Here is a 20,169-nt window from a genome sequence, read left to right as displayed (position 1 = left end):
TTTACCCACTCACTTAGCCTGTCTATGTCCTTTTGCATGTTTTTTGTGTCTTCCTCACACATTGCTTTTCCCCCATCTTTGTATCGTCAGCAAACTTGGCTACCTTACACTTGGCCCTTTCTTCCAAGTTGTTTTGTTCTTCCTCTTCCTCGACTTGTTCTCCGAGGCAACCGGCCCTGAGCCCCTGCTCCAAGGTCTCTAGCTGTAGGCCCCTGCTCCAAAGCCCTCACTCCTCGACCTCTGCCTTTGCTGCATGTGTCAATCATCCACATTTTCCGTCAGTCTGCTTTCATGAACAGAGATCATGGCAACTTCCTGTTCCACCTCTCACTGTCACTTCCAATCTTGCCCTCCCACCAGAACGTCTCGCTTATATTGATGCTGCTCAGGGTGATTGAACTCTGCTGTATACGGTGGGTGGCAAGCCTCACTACAGTTTTGGAAAATAACGAATTCCCACCAACAACATGAGCAGTGTTCCATCCTCCCAGAGCAGCAGCAGTATCAGTTGGGAGCAGTGGTGAGAGGAAAAGGGAGGCAAGTGCCAGCAGAAATAGAGGGAAGAGGGGAAAGAGTGCCAGCATAAACTATTAAAAGGGAGAAGAACCTCGTGAAAGGAGGGGGAGAGGAACACAGGAACATACGGACAATGACAGACAGGTGAAGCCCCTGTGGTCCATCAGCCTGTCCCACACAAACGTGATACCTTGTGTATCACAGTATATACACTCACCACCCCACCCAAAACCATGTGATCGCCTGGGAGAGGCAAAAAAAATAGATAAAGAACCCCAGGTCAATGTAGGGAATAAAAATCTGGGAAATTCTACTCTGACCCATCCAGGCAATTGAAACGAGTCCAGGAGATCACTCTGGCCCTGAGTGCTAACATGAACAACAACAACATTTATTTATATAGCGCCTTTAACGTAGCAAAACGTCCCAAAGCGCTTCACAGCGGTGTTATAAGACAAAACAGATAAATTTGACACCGGGCCACATAAGAAGAAATTCCGGCAGATGCTTGGTCAAAGAGGTAGGTTTTAAGGAGCATCTTAAAGGAGAAAAGAGAGGTAGAGAGGTGGTGCGATTTAGTGAGGGAGTTCCAGAGCTGAGGGTCCAAGTAACTGAAGGCACAGCCACCGATGGTTGAGCAGTTATAATCAGGGATGTTCAAGAGGGCAGAATTTGAGGAGCGCAGACATCTCATGGGGTTGTGAGGCTGAATGAGATTACAGAGATAGGGAGTGATTTGTAAACAAGGATGAGAATTTTTTAATTGAGGCTTTGTTTAACCGGGCGCAATGTAGGTCAGCGAGCACAGGGGTGATGGGTGATCGGGACTTGGTGCGAGTTAGGACACGGGCTATTGAGTTTTGGATGACCTCAAGTTTACGTAGGGTAGAATGTGGGAGGCCAGCCAGGAGTGCGTTGGAGTAGTCAAGTCTAGAGGTAACAAAGGCATGGATGAGGGTTTCAGCAGCAGATAAGCTGAGGCAGGTGCGGAGGCGGACAATGTTACAGAGGTGAAAATAGGTGGTTTTAGTTATGCCACAGATATGTGGTCGGAAGCTCATTTCAGGGTCAAATATGACGCCTAGGTTGTGAACAGTCTGGTTTAGCCTCAGACAGATGCTAGGGAGAGAGATGGAGTCAGTGGTTAGGGAACAGAGTTTGTGACGGGGACCAAAGACAATGGCTTTGGTCTTTCCAATATTTATTTGGAGAACATTTCTGCTCATCCAGTACTGGATATTGGACAAGCAGTCGGACAATTTAGATACCAAGCAGGGGTCGAGAGAAGTGGTGGGGAGGTAGAGCTGGGTGTCGTCAGCGTACATGTGGAAACTGACTCCGTGTTTTCGGATGATATCACCAAGGGGCAGCATATAGATGAGAAATAAGAGGGGGCCGAGGACAGATCCTTGAAGGACACCAGAGATAACGATGTGGGAGTGGGAAGAGAAGCCATTGCAGGAGATTTTCTGGCTACGATTAGAGAGATAAGAATGGAAGCAGGCGAGTGCAGTGCCACCCAGCTGGACGATGGCGGAGAGGCGTTGGAGGAGGATGGAGTGGTCAACAAAGGCTGCAGACAGGTCCAGGAGGATGACGAGGGATAGCTTACCTTTATCACTGTCACAAAGGATTTCACTTGTTACTTTAATGAAAGCCGTTTTGACACTGTGGTCGGGGCGGAAACCTGATTGAAGGGATTCAAACATGGAGATCCGGGAAAGATAGGCACGGGTTTGGGAGTTGACAACACGTTCAAGGACTTTGGAGAGGAAAGGGAGGTTGGAGATGAGATGGTAGCTAGCAAGCACAGTGGGGTCAAGGGTTGTTTTTTTTGGAGAAAGGGGTGATGACGGATGTTATGTATGTTAACTGGGTTTTACCTGCCACCGGAGGGCGCGACTGTCGGAGTCCTAATGGTCACTGGCAGACACGTGCATGCTGTGTATATAATGTTGGCAGCCATGTTGAATCCTCACTTTGAGAATAAATAAACTGGAGTAAGGTCATGCCTGAACTAGCTCACCGTACTTAGCCCCGTGGAGTTATTCGATACTTAACAGTGGCAGATTTGAAGGAAAGGGGAACAGTACCTAAGGAGAGAGAACCATTAACAATGTTGGTTAACATGGGTGTTCAGCAGTTTAGTGGGAATAGGGTCAAGGGAGCAGGAAGTGGGTCTCACAGACAAGATGAGCGTCGAGAGGTCAAGAGGGGAGATCAGAGAGAAACTAGAAAAAGATGCAAGTTTAGGGCTAGGGCAAGGGCGAGTCTCAGAAGAAGTTTGACCCAGTGGGCTAGGTGAAGGAAGGGAACTCACAGGCAGCTGATTGGATGGTCTCAATCTTTGAGACAAAGAAGTCCATGAGCTCCTCGCATTTGTTGGAAGTGAGTGTGATGGAGACAGAGGAGAGGGGTTTAAGAAGACGGTTAGCATTAGAGAATAGTAGCCGGGTGTTATCTTTGTATTCCAGAATGATCCTGGAATAGTGAGCAGTTTTTGCAGACAAGAGTAAGACCCAATAATGCTTCATGTGGTCCAACCAGATCTGGCGGTGAATGGCTAAACCAGTTGTCCGCCACATCCGTTCAAGTCTGCGCCCCTTGGACTTGAAGGAGCAAAGCTGAGAACTGTACCAGGGGGAATGGCCAGTGTGAGAGAGAGTAATGGTTTTAATAGGGACTAGGACATCAATGGTAGTGGTGATGGTGTGATTGAGCAGATTGGTGGCTGCAGAAATGTCCTGGTGAAAGGAAGACCCAAAGGCTGGATAGTTGATAAGTGCAGTTGTAAGAGGGTTTGGAGAGAGTTTTTTCCAGGGGTGGATGCAGAAGGAAGTTGGGTTGGGTGTGGGTATGGGGTGTGGGAAGGGGGGTTGTGGGAAGGGGGGAGTTGGAAGGGGTGGGGGAAGGGGTGTGGGGGAAGGGGTGTGGGGGAAGGGGGGTGTGGGAAGGGGGTTGGGGGAAGGGGGGGTGTGGGAAGGGGTGTGTGATAAGGAGGGGTGGGATGCGGGTGTGGGAAGGGGGGTGTGGGAAGGGGTGGGGGAAGGGGGTGGGGACGAGGTGTGTGGGAAGGGGTGTGGGAAGGGGGGTGTGGGAAGGGGGGTGTGAGAAGGGGGGTGTGGGAAGGGGGGTGCAGGAAGGGGGTGGTGGAAGGGGGCTGGGGAATGGGGGTGGGGGGTGGGGGAAGGGGTGTGTGGGAAGGGGGTGTGGGAAGGGGGGTGTGGGAAGGGGGTGTGGGAAGGGGGGTGCGGGAGGGGGTGGTGGAAGGGGGCTGGGGAATGGGGGTGGGTGAAGAGGGTGGGGGAAGGGGTGTGTGGGAAGGGTGTGGGGGAAGGGGGGTGTGGGAAGCGGGGTGTGGGTGGAGAGTGATACAAGGAATGGTCAGAGATGGTCTTATCTGTAACTGACACGGTCGGAATAGCGAGGCCACGAGAGATTGCAAGGTCAAGGGGATGGTCGTGAATATGAGTTGAGGAATTAATATGGAGAGAGAGATTAAGGGAGGACAGGAGGGTAGTGAACTCAGAGGCAAGAGAGCATGATGAATTGAGATAGAGATTGAAATCACCGAGGATGAGAAGTCGCTTGGTGCAGAAGCTGAGGAAGGAAAGCAGTGAAGATATATCTGTGATATATCTTCACTGCTTTCCTTCCTCAGGTGGATGGTAGAGAACGAAAATGTTAAATGAGAGGTGAGGGGGGTGGAATAGGGTGAGATGTTCAAAGGAGGAGAAAGTGCTGGAGGAGTAGGGGGGCAGACCAAGGAGTGATTTGGTGATGAGAGCCACACCGCCACCACGGTGGTCTGGGCGGGGCAAACGTTGGAAGGTATAGCCGGGCGGGGAGGCTTCATTTAAAGGTAAGGTGTCATCACCCCTCAGCCAAGTTTCCGTCAGGGCCATGATGTCGATGCAATCGTCCACGATAAGCTCATGGATGGCAAGGGCCTTGAGCAGGTGGGAAGGGGGTGAATAGTGCCTCTGCGCATCTCTTATTTTATTTTTAAAAATCTAGATGTAGAACAAGTTGCAGATGATAGATTTTACATTCCATACATTGCAGATCTCCACCTGTTTTGTGCAGCTTGTGTTATTTCAGCGGTCTTCATTTAGGTACTGAAATGAATGGTAATGACAATATATGGAGTACAAGCACAACTCCCCAAATGTGTGCTTGGATTGCTGATAAAGGGGAAGGCCAATTCAGAGTACATACAACAGGTTCAAGGAGCGATCAGCTGCATTTGGCACATAATCATTGCCAAAAATGAACTTTTAACAGTGGCTCTCTGGATCTCTAAGTGTTTGCTTGTTTTTACAGTGTGTTTTTCCACATGTTTTGCTTGATTTTTAGTAGCAACTAAATTAAAAATCAGAATGAGAATTTCAATGGCTATTATCTCTTCTTTGTTTATTTGGAGCAGGAAGGGGAGGGTGAAAGGAGGAATATCAGAGAAGTGTGTGAGGGGCAACAGTGAACTGCCTGCACCTATCCTTACCCAGTCAGACATGTGTGTATGAATGAAGGCACATCTACCTGGGAATGTCTGTGCAAAACCTTCCTCACAGGCTCGAATTCATAGAGGAGGAAGTGCCACCCGACATGCTCATTTCTGCACCGTGAATCACCAAGCACACCAACCTCAAATTGAATCCCTTGGGTCAATGTAGCTATGCCAGTGCTTGCTATGACTGGAATGCCTGCTGTAGGATGCCATGAGATGTTGGATTGCTGGCCATCTGGGCAAAGTTGGAATGGTGCTTGGGGATTGCCTATCGAAATAGAAGAGGGACATATATTACAAATGCTGGCTGTGTGAGTGACTGAGCGAGTGAGCAAATGAACAAGTCAGTGACTGAGTATGAATAATGGATAAAGTGCAAATGGAAGAGGATGTCTCTCACCCTTAACTCTAGGGAAATCTCCAGCCCATTGCATCCACAATCCTCAGCCCTAAAATGTTCAGCACGACGTTTGTTGAAGGGACGTAAATGTTTACGTTTACAGATCCTACTCCCATTCTGGTTTGTTCAATTCTGTTACGCACCACATTGTCATGCAAACAGAGTAGTTTTGAGATGTAGGAAGTCTGAAAAACATAAAGAATGAGACCTGAGTGTCTACCCTGTATACCAGCTTCTGGGTGAGTAAATGAACTTGCAGGATCGTGTCCAATTTTGTGATAAGCTAGTCTTGTGCACTCACTTTTCGAATTCCAATTGTGAAAATAGCTCTAGTTTTAAGTGAGCCTTGCTGCAGTATGGGAGTGCATATGAAACTTTGCAAGAAATATAATGTTTTCTGGGGACGGTTAGCATAGAATCTCAATCATGAAATAACAAAGGGAGAGAGTACATTTTGTGACATACATACGTTACCTATTTTCTTGGTAAAGGGAAAGACGGGCTAGCCTTACCTTGGAAGATATCCTGGAGCTATTAAACTTGCCTTATCTGCTCCCTTGTCCTTTGAATGTTGGACAGAGCATCAGCTCCTTGGACAACCTCCTGGGTTGAATGCACACTTCTCCTTTGGAGAGAGTACCTTGGAGACCCAAACAGGGAAGCTTTCCATTCATACACTTTGAATGTGACACCCGGAAATGAAACCTTTCTGCGACATGTTACAGAGTCCGTCACTGGTCACAGGGTCCTTTTAAATAGCAGCTGCAGCTTTTTAAGAGCTGCAGCTATGCACTATTTCCCTCCCCCCCCCCACTGGCAGCTCCCACTGGCAGACCCAATCTGGGCTGGGAGCTGACTATGAATATTTAATTTGGCCAGCTTGTGCAAGGTCACGAGTGAAATATTTCAGTGAGCCAGAAGTGGACTGAACAATGGGACTGATTTAAACCGAGGTCCCAGAGGTGAGAAGGCAGTATCTAACCCATTGCATCACCCAGTTCCCCTGAGGTTCCTTCTTTAAAAGGAGCGATGACAGCAAAACTCCATCTGCAAAATCTATATCGTGTAAACATTTCACAAGAAACAATAAATAACGTTCAGTAATAATGCATGGCAGACCAGACAATTCCAATTAAATAAGTTTTCAAAAGACTTTAAATAAATATTTAAGTATAATCATGTTAGTTGTGGTCTTCGGGCGGCTTAAAGAAATAATTATTTCAAACAGAACATCACTGTTAATTTTTTCTTTGTTCTGAATATCAAATATGATACGTTTAGTTCCTCCATCTGTTTTTTGTTTCATCATAAATATGTACCCCCAACCCCTTTTGTACGTGTGTCTCTGATCCCTGGAGCTACGTTCAAGGGAGAATGCACCAATGCTTCATTCTACCGAGACTATAGGTAACATTCTGGTAGAGTCAGAGAGGCTGCCACATGCTTCTAAGTGTTGGGTGATAAAAGTTGAAGTATACAACCCAAAGCATGGCCTCTTCTGCTATGTCCAGCTCAGTAATGCGAGTGCAGGGCTTTGCAATTTGGACCTGCAAAACCTTGTCAGTAGTTCTCATACTTTAAGGTGAAAAGAAATGACTGATTCCATCTTGTGCCGACATGGAAGTTGCGTGAGGACTTGGAGGAACTGTCTCAGTGTTCAGATTTTATGCTGTAATAAGATGGACTTTATGTAAATGGGGAATGAGAGATACAGAGTGAAAGACAGAGAAATACATGCAGACCCAGGGACAGAAATCGAGACATATACAGAGACAGAGAAAGATAGAGACAGAGAAATACAGACCAAAAGAAGGAATGGCAGCATAGTAGTTATGTTGCTGGACTAGTAATCCAGAGGCCTGGCCTAATAATCTAGAGACGTGAGTTCAAATCCTACCATGGCAGCTGGGAAATTAAAATTCAGTTAATTAAATAAATCTGGAATAAAAAGCTAGTATCAGTAACGGTGGTTATAAAACTCTCGGATGGTCGTAAAATCCCATCTGGTTCATGAATGTCCTTTAGAGAAGGAAATCTGCCGTCCTTACCTGGTCTGGCCTATATGTGACCCAAGACCCACAGCAATGTGTTGGCTCTTAACTGACCTCTGAAATGGCCTCGCAAGCCACTCAGTTGTAAAAAAAAATGCTACAAAACACAATAATAAGGGTAGAACCGGATGGACCACCTGGCATTGACCTCAGCACCGGTAATGGATATGACAGCGTCACACCCAGTCCAGTCGACCCTGCAAAGTCCTCCTCACCAACATCTGGGGACTGTGCCAAAATTGGGAGAGTTGTCCCACAGACTAGTCAAGCAATGGCCTGACATAGTCATACTCACAGAATCACACCTTTCAGCCAATGTCCCAAACTCCTCCATTACCATCCCTGTCCCACCGGCAGGACAGAACCAATGGAGTGGTAGCACAGTGATACACAGTCGAGAGGGAGTAGCCCAGGGAGTCCTCAACATTGACTGGGAACCCCATGAAGTCCCATGGCTTCAGGTCAAGCATGGACAAGGTAACCTCCAGCTGATTACCATCTACCGCCCTCCCTCAGCTGATGAATCAGTATTCCTCCATGTGAACACCACTTGGAAGAAGCACTGAGAGCAGCAAGGGCACAGAATGTACTCTGGTGGGGGGACTTCAATGTCCATCATCAAGAGTGGCTTGGTAGCACCAATACTGACTGAGCTGGCTGAGTCCTGAAAGACATAGCTGCCAGACTGGACCTGCGACAGATGGTGAGAGAAGCAACATGAGGGAAAACGTACTTGACCTTGTCCTCACCAATCTACCTGTCGCAGATGCATCTGTCCATGACAGCATTGGTTGCAGTGACCACCGCACAGTCCTTGTGGAGACGAAGTCCCGACTTCACACTAAAGACACCCTCCACTGTGTTGTGTGGCACTACCACCATGCTAAATGGGATAGATTCAGAACAGATCTAGCTGCTCAAAACTGGGCATCCATGCCGCGCTGTGGGCCATCAGCAGCAATAGAATTGTATTCCACCACAATCTGTAACCTCATGGCCCTGCATATCCCTCACTCTACCAATACCACCAAGCCAGGGGACCAACCCTGGTTCAATGAGGAGTGTAGAAGAGCATGCCAGGAGCAGCACAAGGCGTACCTAAAAATAAGGTGCCAATCTGTGGAAGCTGCAACACAGGACTACATGCATGCTAAACAGCAGAAGCAGAATGCCATAGACAGGGCTAAGCAATCCCACAATCAACAGATCAGATCAAATCTCTGCAGTCCTGCCACATCCAGTCGTGAATGGTGGTGGACAATTAAACAACTAACAAGAAGAGGAGGCTCCATGAATATCCCCATCCTTAATGATGGCAGAGCCCAGCACGTGAGTGCAAAAACAAGGCTGAAACATTTGCAACCATCTTCAGTCAGAAGTGCTGAGTGGATGATCTATATCAGCCTCCTCCTGAGGTCCCCACCATCACAGAATCCAGTCTTCATCCAATTCGATTCACTCCACGTGATATCAAGAAACGGCTGAGCACACTGGATACAGCAAAGGCTATAGACCCCGACAACATCCCGGCTGTTGTGCTGAAGACTTGTGCTCCAGAACTAGCCGTGCCTTTAGCCAAGCTGTTCTAGCACAGCTACAACACTGGCATCTATCTGACAATGTGGAAAACTGCCCAGTTATATCCTGTCCACAAAAAGCAGGACAAATCCAATCTGGCCAATCCCGCCCCATCAGTCTACTCTCAATCATCAGCAACGTGATGGAAGGTATCGTCAAAAATGCTATCAAGTGGCACTTACTCCCAATAATGAGCTCACCGATGCCCAGTTTGGGTTCCTCCAGGACCACTTGGCTCAAGACTTCATTACAGCCTTGGTCCAAACATGGACAAAAGAGTTGAATTCTAGAGGTGAGGTGAGAGTAACTGCCCTTGACATCAAGGCAGCATTTGACCGAATATGGATCAAGGAGCTCGAGTCCATGGGAATCATGGGGAAAACGCTCCACTGGCTGGAGTCATACCTAGCACAAAGGAAAATTGTTGTGGTTGTTGGAGGTCAATCATCACAGCCCCAGGACATCGCTGCAAGAGTTCCTCAGTGCAGTGTCCAAGGCTCAACCATCTTCATCAATGACCTTCCTTCCATCATAAGGTCATAAGTGGGAACTTTTGCTGATGACTGCACAGTGTTCAGTGACATTCACAACTCCTCAGATAATGAAGCAGTCCATACCCGCATGCAGCAACACCTGGACGACATTCAGGCTTGGCAAGTAACATTCGTGCCACACAAGTGCCAGGCAATGACTATCTTCAACAAGCAAGAGTCGAAACACCATCCCTTGACATTCAATGGCATTACCATTGCCGAATCCCCCACCTGGGGGTCACCATTGACCAGAAACTTAACTAAACCAGCCACATAAATATTGTGGCAACAAGAACAGGTCAGAGGCTGGATATTCTGCAGCAAATGTCTCACCTCCTGACTCCCTGAAGCATTTCCACCATCTATAAGCCACAAGTCAGGAGCATAATGGAATACTCTCCACTTGCCTGGATGAGTGTAGCTCCAACAACACCCAGGAAGCTGAACACCATCCAGGACAAAGCAGCACACTTGATTAGCACCCCATCCACCACCTTAAATATTCACTTCTTCCACCACTGGCACACCATGGCTACAGTGTGTACCATCTACAAGATGCACTGCAACAACGCATCAAGGTTTATTCGGCAGCACCTCCCAAACCCGTGACTTCTACCACCTAGAAGGACAAGGGCAGCAGGTGCATGTGAACACTATCAACTGCAAGTTGCCCTCTAAGTTACACACCATCCTGACTTGGAAATTGATCGCCATTCCTTCATCGTCGCTGAGTCAAAATCCTGGAACTCCCTCCCTAACAGCACTATGAGAGTACCTTCACCATAAGACTGTGGCTGTTCAAGAAGGCGGCTCACCACTACCTTCTCAAGGGCAATTAGAGATGGGCAATAAATGCTGGTCTTGCCAGTGACGCCCACATACCAGGAACAAATAAATTAAAATGGAGACATGGACAGACATAGACAAAGAAAGGCAGGCTAACCCATAGGTCATGGTCAGAGAGAAAGGGAGAGATAGAAACATAGAAAATAGGTGCAGGAGTAGGCCATTCGGCCCTTCGAGCCTGCACTGCCATTCAATGAGTTCATGGCTGAACATGCAACTTCAGTACCGCATTCCTGCTTTCTCGCCATACCCCTTGATCCCCCTAGTAGTAAGGACTACATCTAACTCCTTTTTGAATATATTTAGTGAATTGGCCTCAACAACTTTCTGTGGTAGAGAATTCCACAGGTTCACCACTCTCTGGGTGAAGAAGTTTCTCCTCATCTCGGTCCTAAATGGCTTACCCCTTATCCTTAGACTCTGACCCCTGGTCCTGGACTTCCTCAACATTGGGAACATTCTTCCTGCATCTAACCTGTCTAAACCCGTCAGAATTTTAAACGTTTCTATGAGATCCCCTCTCATTCTTCTGAACTCCAGTGAATACAAGCCCTGTTGATCCAGTCTTTCTTGATATGTCAGTCCCGCCATCCCGGGAATTAGTCTGGTGAACCTTCGCTGCACTCCCTCAATAGCAATAATGTCCTTCCTCAAGTTAGGAGACCAAAACTGTACACAATACTCCAGGTGTGGCCTCACCAAGGCCCTGTACAATTGTACTCAAATCCCCTCGCTATGAAGGCCAACATGCCATTTGCTTTCTTAACCGCCTGCTGTACCTGCATGCCAACCTTCAATGACTGATGTACTATGACATCCAGGTCTCGTTGCATCTCCCCTTTTCCTAATCTGTCACCATTCAGATAATAGTCTGTCTCTCTGTTTTTACCACCAAAGTGGATAACCTCACATTTATCCACATTATACTTCATCTGCCATGCATTTGCCCACTCACCTAATCTATCCAAGTCACTCTGCAGCCGCATAGCATCCTCCTCGCAGCTCACACTGCCACCCAACTTAGTGTCATCCGCAAATTTGGAGATACTACATTTAATCCTCTCGTCTAAATCATTAATGTACAATGTAAACAGCTGGGGCCCCAGCACAGAACCTTGCGGTACGCCACTAGTCACTGCCTGCCATTCTGAAAAGTACCCATTTCCTCTTACTCTTTGCTTCTTGTCTGCCAACCAGTTCTCAATCCACGTCAGTACACTACCCCCAATCCCATGTGCTTTAACTTTGCACATTAATCTCTTGTGTGGGACCTTGTCGAAAGCCTTCTGAAAGTCCAAATACACCACATCAACTGGTTCTCCCTTGTCCACTCTACTGGAAACATCCTCAAAAAATTCCAGAAGATTTGTCAAGCATGATTTCCCTTTCACAAATCCATGCTGACTTGGACCTGCATAAAGAGAAAGAGAGAGCAATAGAGACACAGACCAAGAAAGACAGAACTACATATAGACCAAGAGAGTGAGAATGAGAAAGAGAGGTTGAAATTGAACGCAGCTAGCTAAAGAAAAAGACCAAAGGAGGGACAGAGATGGACAAACACATACCAATACACATACCATTAGAGAGATGAGGAACAATAATGCACAGAGAGATAGTAATAATAATACTCAGACAAACTAATAATGATGATTTTAACGCAATCTTCCCAGTGTTGATTGAGAGGTGGCAAGGGGGCTACCATGCTGACAACCTGTGGGACTCCCATGAGGTTGGGGTTCATCACTTTCACTGATCTGCAGAAGAGGAGACTGCAGAAGATGAGTGACTCCTTGAAAGCCCCTATCCACTTGCTACATTACAGAGCACAAGTTTAAGCCCAATGTCTGAATGGCAGCAGTTTGAGCTACCATCAAAACTGTCAAGCATGCGAACATGGACTCCTGTTGTGAGGGCCCGGTTGCTGTGTCACTGGAAATGGCCACACTCTCCAAGGTAGAGTGCAGAGTGCTGACGCCATGTGAGATAACACCACACAGATTGGAAGCAGATTCCTCCACACTTTAGGTCATGGCGGTGAAATTCCTCATAAACTGCTTGTGTGTGGCAAACACTTTTGGAGACCTCATCTCTGTCTTGCTCAGCAGAGCTGAGAGAGGGTCTTGCCCTCTGGTGAGTTGTCTCCGAGGTTGTCTGTTCCACCACTACCTGCTCCTGCTCACTAATGCTAGGTGCATCATCACGTGTAGACCCTCTAGCTCACTCACTAACCCAGTTGTGTTGTGAACCTCTGTGTTGGTGCTTGGGAGTGATGGATTGCATGGATTCTCCTCCTCTGAGGTGTCTTCTTCAGGGGGCTGTGACTGCTGTGAAGAATTTTGAGAAGGGAGAAAAAGGACATTAGTTGGAAAGTTATTCGGGTTTGCAAAGTTGCAGAAAACATGCATCACATTGTAATTTGAAATAGTCAAGTTAGCCGAATGTGCGTTTTTCCAGTGTTTAATGAAGAGGTACAAGTAGTTGTCAGAGACTCTGTTTAGTAAAACCCTAGTCTCAAAATGCCTAATGCACGCAGCGCTGCCAGGCCAGAAAATTTCCATCACTTGCTGCTCCAGCTCATTTAAGAACGTGAGGTTAACTGGTTCTCCCTTGGTCTTGCTCCTCTCACTATTATTGTGCATCGGGTCTGCCCTGCAAAAGAATACAGTCAGAATTAGTGAATGGTTACTGAGAAGAAGAATGCAGTTATGTTGGGCTTATGCTGGCCGTGCGAGTGGTGAAAGGGAAAAGCAGCAAGGTGCAAGGAGGTTTTGAATAAGGAGCAAGTGTGTGGAGTGTGAAGTGAGGAAGGAGTCCTGACAGAAGTTGTGGATTCTGCAGAATACGAAGTGAGAAGAGAATCATGCAGGTGGCTGGTGTGAAGGGAGCAGGGAAGATGTGTATGTGTCTTTGGAATGAAATGAGCGGTAGCAAGGGTAAGTACAGCTCTTCATTTCTCCCAACAACACCTGGCAACAGACCTTTCCTCCTTCCCCTAACACCCCTTCCCTCCATCACTTTCTTCACCACCTCTAGTGAGGTCATTGAAGTGCTTCCTGCACTGTGTCCAGGTCCTGGGGATGACACTCTTGGAGCTGACAACCTCTGAAATATCTCTCCATGCCTGGTGAGAAACTCTCCTGTCACTGCTGGACACCATACCCTCAACTCTTCCAGAAGCAGTTCCTGGGAGGTGTCTGAGAACCTTGCCGCCTGCCACCTACTAATTTCTCAGAAGATTCTTCTTGCAGCAACTTACAAATGGAAAAAGGCACAAGGGAACACAACCTTGTTTTAAGAAGTGCATTCCCACTTTAAAATAGACCACACATGATCAGAAGTATGGAGAATGCAGGTTGTAGTTGCTCAGCTTGTTGCATCTGTGCTGAGTTGAATGAAGGGATAAAGTAATATGCACACACGCTGATTGGGTACACCACCAGCCTCTCCTGGCCCAATACGCATGACCCTGCCTGAGCCAATGATCTCTCGTGTTCCTGCTCTGCCTGCTTGAGGACAATGATGCTGAGGACTCCTCCACCCATCCTCTGGATAGTGATTGTTCAAGTGTTAGGATGTGATAAGAGAATGGTGCTAGTGGGTAATGTAAAGAGTAAAGAAAGAGGTAAGAGTGTTTGGAATCAGCAAGAAAGGTGTCTCACTGTACCCCTGTGATTGTATGTTAAAGGATGTGATGGAGGGGAAATCATCGTTGAGAGTGGTGGGGATGGTGGGTGAAAGGTGTGTTGTGAGGTGTTGTTTAGAGAGGTGAAGCGGTGCATTGACCATTGCTGCTCATAAGTACATAAGAACATAAGAATTAGGAGCAGGAGTAGGCCATATGGCCCCTCAAACCTGCTTCACCATTCAGTAAGATCATGGCTCATCTATGTCCTCAACTCCACTTTCTTGCCCGCTCCCCATATCCCTTGATTCCCTTAGAGTCCACAAATATATCGATCTCAGCCTTGAATATACTCAACGACTCAGCCCTTTGGGGCAGAAAAATCCAAAGATTCACAACCCTCTGAGTGAAGAAGTTACTCCTTGTCTTAGTCTTAAAAGGCCAACCCCTTATCCTGAGACAATCCCCCCCCCACCCGCCCCATCCCCCTCCCCCTAGTTCTGGTCTCGACAGCCATGGCAAACAATCTCTCAGCATCTATCCTATCAATCCCCCTCAGAATCTTATATGTTTCAATGAGATTACCTCCAATTCTTCCAAATTCCAAAGGGTATAGGCCTAGTCTACTCAATCTCTCCTCATTGGACAACCCTCTTGTTATATATGTGGACTTGTATTTACTCTGTACAGCCACCAGAGGGCTCATGCCCTGGAGTCCCAAATGATCCCATAATCCCTTGGGAGCACAGGTATTTAAGGATGCTTCACAGGTTGGAGAGGCACTCTGGAGACCTGAAATAAAAGACTAAGGTCATACTTTACTTTGATCTCACATTGTTCAGTCTGACTCTTTCTCCATACACAACAACTGGCAACGAGATACAGATAGCGAACCCAAAGATGCAGAGAACAGTGGGCATCCTGGAGAAATTCTCGGAGGGAGATGATTGGGAAACTTTTGTGGAGCGACTTGACCAATACTTCGTGGCCAACGAGCTAGAGGGGGACTAGAGCGCTGCCAAATGAAGGGCGATCATCCTCACTGTCTGTGGGGCACCAACGTATGGCCTCATGAAGAATCTGCTCATGAAACCCACGGAGAAATCGTACGATGATTTTTGCACACTGGTCTGAGAGCATTTGAACCCAAAGGAAAGCGTTCTGATGGCGAGGTACCGGTTCTACACCTACAAAAGGTCTGAAGGCCAGGAAGTGGTGAGTTACGTCGCCGAGCTAAGACGCCTTGAAGGACATTGCGAATTTGAAGGACATTTGGAGCACATGCTCAGAGACTTTTTCGTATTTGGCATTGGCCACGAAACCATACTTCGCAAACTATTGACTGTAGAGAACCCAACCTTGAGTAAGGCCATAGCGAAAGCCCAGGCGCTTATTGCCACCAGTGATAATACGAAGCAAATCTTTCAGCACACAAGTGCTGCGACAGGTACTGTGAACAAAGTGATGTTATTTTCGAATCGTAATGTACAGGGCAGGTCACACATACCTGCAGCTGCACGTCCGCAGATAACTCAGAGTCCACCATCAAGGGTGATAAATGCAAGGCCATTAACACCTTGTTGGCGCTGCGGGGATGATCATTGTTTCCATTCATGCTGATTCAAAGAGTACGTTTGCAAGGGCTGTGGAACAATGGGACACCTCCAATGAGTGTGCAGGCAAGCTGCTAATCCTGTTAAACCTCCAAACCACCATGTTGCAGAGGAGAACAGATCCACGGAGGATCACGATGAACCAGAGCCTCAGATAGAGGAGGCAGAGGTACATGGGGCACACATTCATCACCAATTTTCCCCCGATAATGCTAAATGTTGAATTAAATGGACTCCTTGTTACATTGGAGCTGGACACGGGTGCAAGCCAGTCCATCATGGGCAAAAAGACTTTCGAAAGGTTGTGGTGCAACAAGATCTCAAGGCCAGTCTTAATTCCAGTTCTCACGAAACTATGAACTTACACAAAAGAACTGATTCCTATCATCGTCAGTGCTACCATAAAGGTCTCCTACGATGGAGTGGTGCACAAGCTACCACTCTGGGTGGTACCGGGTGATGGTCCCACGCTGGTCGGCAGGAGCTGGCTGGGAAAGATACGCTGGAACTGGGATGATGTCCGAGCGCTGTCGCCCGCTGACGACACTTCGTCTGCCCAGATCTTAAACAAATTTCCTTCACTGTTCGAACCAGGCATCGGGAAATTCCAAGGAGCAAAAGTGCAGATCCACCTAATTCCGGGGGCGCCACCCATCCATCAGAAGGCGCGAGCAGTACCGTACATGATGAGAGAAAGGGTAGAGATCGAGCTAGACCGGCTGCAAAGAGAGGGCATCATTTCACCGATCGAGTTCAGCGAGTGGGCCGGTCCTATTGTCCCAGTCCTCAAGGGAGATGGCACCGTCAGAATCTGTGGTGATTACAATGTAACTATCAATCGTTTCTCCCTGCAGGACCAATACCCACTACCAAACGCCGATGACCTCTTTGCAACGCTGGCGGAAGGAAAGACGTTCACGAAGCTGGATCTGACTTCGGCCTACATGACGCAGGAACTGGAGGAATCATCGAAGGCTCTCACCTGCATCAACACGCACAAGGGCCTTTTTGTTTATAACAGATGCCCATTTGGAATCCGATCAGCGGCGGCGATATTTCAGAGAAACATGGAAAGTTTACTGATATCAGTCCCGCACTCCGTGGTCTTCCAGGACGACATCTTGGTCACAGGTCGGAACACAGTCGAGCACCTGCAGAACCTGGAGGAGATTCTTAGTCGACTGAACCACGTGGGGCTCAGGTTAAAATGCTCGAAGTGCGTTTTCCTGGTGCCTGAAGTGGAGTTCCTGGGAAGGAGGATTGCGGCGGACGGCTTCAGGCCCACCAACGCGAAGGTGGAGGCAATCGAGAACACACCGAGGCCAGAGAACATGACGGAACTGCGGTCGTTTCTGGGACTCCTGAACTACTTTGGTAACTCCTTACCGGGTCTCAGCACACTGTTAGAACCACTGCATGTCTTACTACAAAAAGGGGACGAATGGGTTTGGGGCAAAAGCCAAGCAAATGCCTTTGTAAAAGCGAGAAAATTGTTATGCCCAAACAAATTGCTTGTGATGTATGATGCATGTAAGCATTTGGTACGAGCATGTGATGCGTCGTCATATGGCGTCGGGTGTGTATTGCAGCAAGCTAATGATTTCGGGAAACTAGAACCAGTTGCTTATGCATCCAGGAGTCTGTCTAAGGCTGAGAGATGCTATAGCATGATTGAAAAAGAAGCGTTAGCATGTGTCTATAGGGTAAAGAAAATGCATCAATACTTGTTTGGGCTAAAATTCGAATTGGAAACTGACCATAAGCCACTTATATCCCTGTTTTCCGAGAGCAAAGGGATTAATACCAACGCATCGGCCCGCATCCCGAGATGGGCGCTCACGGTGTCCGCATACAACTACACCATCCGTCACAGGCCAGACACAGAAAACTGCGCCGATGCTCTCAGTCGGCTGCCATTGCCCACCACGGAGGTGGAAATGGCGCAGCCTGCAGATCTAGCCATGGTTATGGAAGCATTTGAGCGTGAGCAATCACCTGTCACTGCCCGGCAGATCAAAACCTGGACAAGCCAGAACAACCTTATTATCTCGAGTGCTTCACGGGAGCTGGTCCAGTGTCCCAGTGGAAATGTAGGAAGAGATAAAGCCGTTCCAGCGGTGCAAAGATGAAATATCTATACAGGCAGACTGCCTTCTGTGGGGCAATCGAGTAGTGGTCCCCAAGAAGGGCAGAGACACCTTCATCAATGACCTCCACAGTACCCACCCAGGCATCGTAATGATGAATGCGATAGCCAGATCCCACATGTGGTGGCCCGGTATCGATGCGGACTTAGAGTCCTGCGTTCACAGATGTAAGTCATGCTCGCAGTTAAGCAATGTACACAGGGAGGCGCCGCTAAGTTTATGGCCTCGGCCCTCCAAACCATGGTCTAGGGTACACATCGACTATGCAGGCGCGTTCTTGGGTAAAGTGTTCCTTGTGGTTATAGACACGTACTCCAAGTGGATTGAATGTGAGATAGTGTCAGCTAGCACGTCCGCTGCCACTACTGAAAGCCTGCGGGCCATGTTTGCCACACAAGGCTTACCCGATGTCCTGGTGAGCGACAACGGGCCATGTTTTACCAGTGCTGAGTTGAAAGAATTCATGACCCGTAACGGGATCAAACATGTCACATCTGCCCCATTTAAACCAGCATCCAATGGTCAGGCAGAGAGATCAGTGCAAACCATCAAGCAAGGCTTGAAGAGGGTAACTGAAGGCTCACTGCAGACTCGCCTATCCCGAGTCCTGCTTAGCTACCGCACGAGACCCCACTTACTCACTGGGATCCCACCTGCTGAACTTCTCATGAAAAGAGCACTTAAGACAAGGCTCTCGTTAGTTCACCCTGATCTACATGAACAGGTAGAGAGCAGGCGACTTCAACAAAGTGCATACCATGATAGCGCAAATGTGCCACGTGAGATTGAAATCAATGATCCTGTATTTGTATTAAATTATGGACAAGGTCCCAAGAACAGGCTTTCCGGCACTGTCATGGTCAAAGAGGGAGCAGGGTGTTTTGGGTCAAACTTTCAAATGGACTCATTCACCGGAAACACTTGGACCAAATCAAACTCAGATTCACGGACTATCCTGAGCAACCCACCTTGGACCCTACCTTTTTTGATCCCCCAACATACAAACCAGTGGCAACCGACACCACAGTTGACCACGAAGCAGAACCCATCATCCACAGCAGCCCTGCAGGGCCCAACACACCAGGCAGCCCAGCAAGGTGAGCTGCACAGCAGCCCAGCGAGGGCCCAACAAATGATTCAACAACACCAGCCTTCACACCGAGACGATCAACCAGGGCAAGAAGGGCCCCAGATCAACTCACATTGTAAATAGTTACAATATTGACTTTGGGGGCGGAGTGTTGTTTTCTATGTGGAGTTGTATTTACTCTGTACAGCCACCAGAGGGCTCATCCCCTGGAGTCCCAAGGGATCCCATAATCCCTTGGGAGCACAGGTATTTAAGGAGGCTTCACAGGTTGGAGAGGCACTCTGGAGACCTGCAATAAAAGACTAAGGTCACACTTTACTTTGAGCTCACAGTGTTCAGTCTGACTCTTTCTCCATACACAACACCTCTCATCCCAGGGATTAATCTAGTGAACCTTCGTTGAACCGTCCCGAAGGCAAGTATATCCTTCCTTAGTTAAGGAGACCAAAATTGTATACAGTACTCCAATTATGGTCTCACCAAATGTACAATTGTAGCAAAACTTCCTTATTCTTGTACTTTAACCCTCTCGTAATAAAGGCCAAGATACCATTTGCCTTCCTAATTCATTGCTGTACCTACATGCTAACTTTCAGTCTTTCCTGCACAAGGACACTTAAATCTCTCCAAACAATAACATTTAATAATTTCTCACCACTTAAAAAATATTCTGTTTTTCTATTCTACCTCATATTTCCCACATTATACTGCATCTGCCACCTTGTTGCTCACTTACGTAACCTGTCTATATCCTTTTGCAGGTTCTTTATGCCCTCCTCACAGGTAACTTTCCCACGTAGTTTTTTATCCTATTATTAGCAAACTTTGATACATTACACTATGTCCCTTCATCTAAGTCGTTAATATAGATTGTAAATAGCTGGGGCCCAAGCACTGATCTTTGCGGCACCCCACTAGTTACAACCTGCCAATCTGAAAACGGCCTGTTTATCCCAACTCTCTGCTTTCCGTCCATTAACTAATCCTTTATCCATGCCAATACATTACCTCCAATCCCATGAGCCCATATCTTATGTAACATCCTTTTTTGTGGCACCTTATCGAATGCCTTTTGGAAATCCAAATATACTGCATTAACTTGTTCCCCATTATCTACCCTGCTAGTTACATCCTCATGTGAGGTCACTGAACCTCTTTCCACATTTAATCCAGATAATTGTCCAGGAAATCCTGGAAGTGATACGACTGGCACTGACCTCATCAGCCACCTCCACCCAGGCCTGCTTGACAGTTGCCTTGGGA

The sequence above is a fragment of the Pristiophorus japonicus genome, chromosome 6 (assembly GCF_044704955.1).
Source record: "Pristiophorus japonicus isolate sPriJap1 chromosome 6, sPriJap1.hap1, whole genome shotgun sequence".
Classification (NCBI taxonomy): domain Eukaryota; kingdom Metazoa; phylum Chordata; class Chondrichthyes; family Pristiophoridae; genus Pristiophorus; species Pristiophorus japonicus.
The sequence above is the reverse complement of the archived record's forward strand: the minus strand, read 5'-3'. Positions refer to the sequence as shown.